General features: G+C 46.1%; 1 protein-coding gene across 1 annotated transcript in view; it reads left to right on the forward strand.

Annotated features, from left to right (window-relative positions):
- The window catches only part of LOC119581629, a gene marked incomplete in the record, with an annotated part of 75,999 nt that overhangs the window by 74,832 nt on the left and 937 nt on the right, over positions 1–230 (forward strand).

The raw sequence follows: 230 nt of genomic DNA on the forward strand, positions 1-230 counted from the left end.
AGGGGGGGGCTCACTATAGTTACACACCGCTCCAATCCTGAAGTCGATACCTGCACTGCTATCTAGACAGATTCGCGTTAACCGTTATCTCAGTCTCCCTGTTCGTCGTATTTATTATTCATTCTTACCTTGCATGCCACACTTCTTTCCTCCTACATAACCCTCTCTTTCATTATTTCCAGACTTCTCGTGTTCTCATCTCTCCTAACCTGCTTTCCCGACCCACATTC

Source organism: Penaeus monodon, chromosome 15, assembly GCF_015228065.2.
Source record: "Penaeus monodon isolate SGIC_2016 chromosome 15, NSTDA_Pmon_1, whole genome shotgun sequence".
Lineage (NCBI taxonomy): Eukaryota > Metazoa > Arthropoda > Malacostraca > Decapoda > Penaeidae > Penaeus > Penaeus monodon.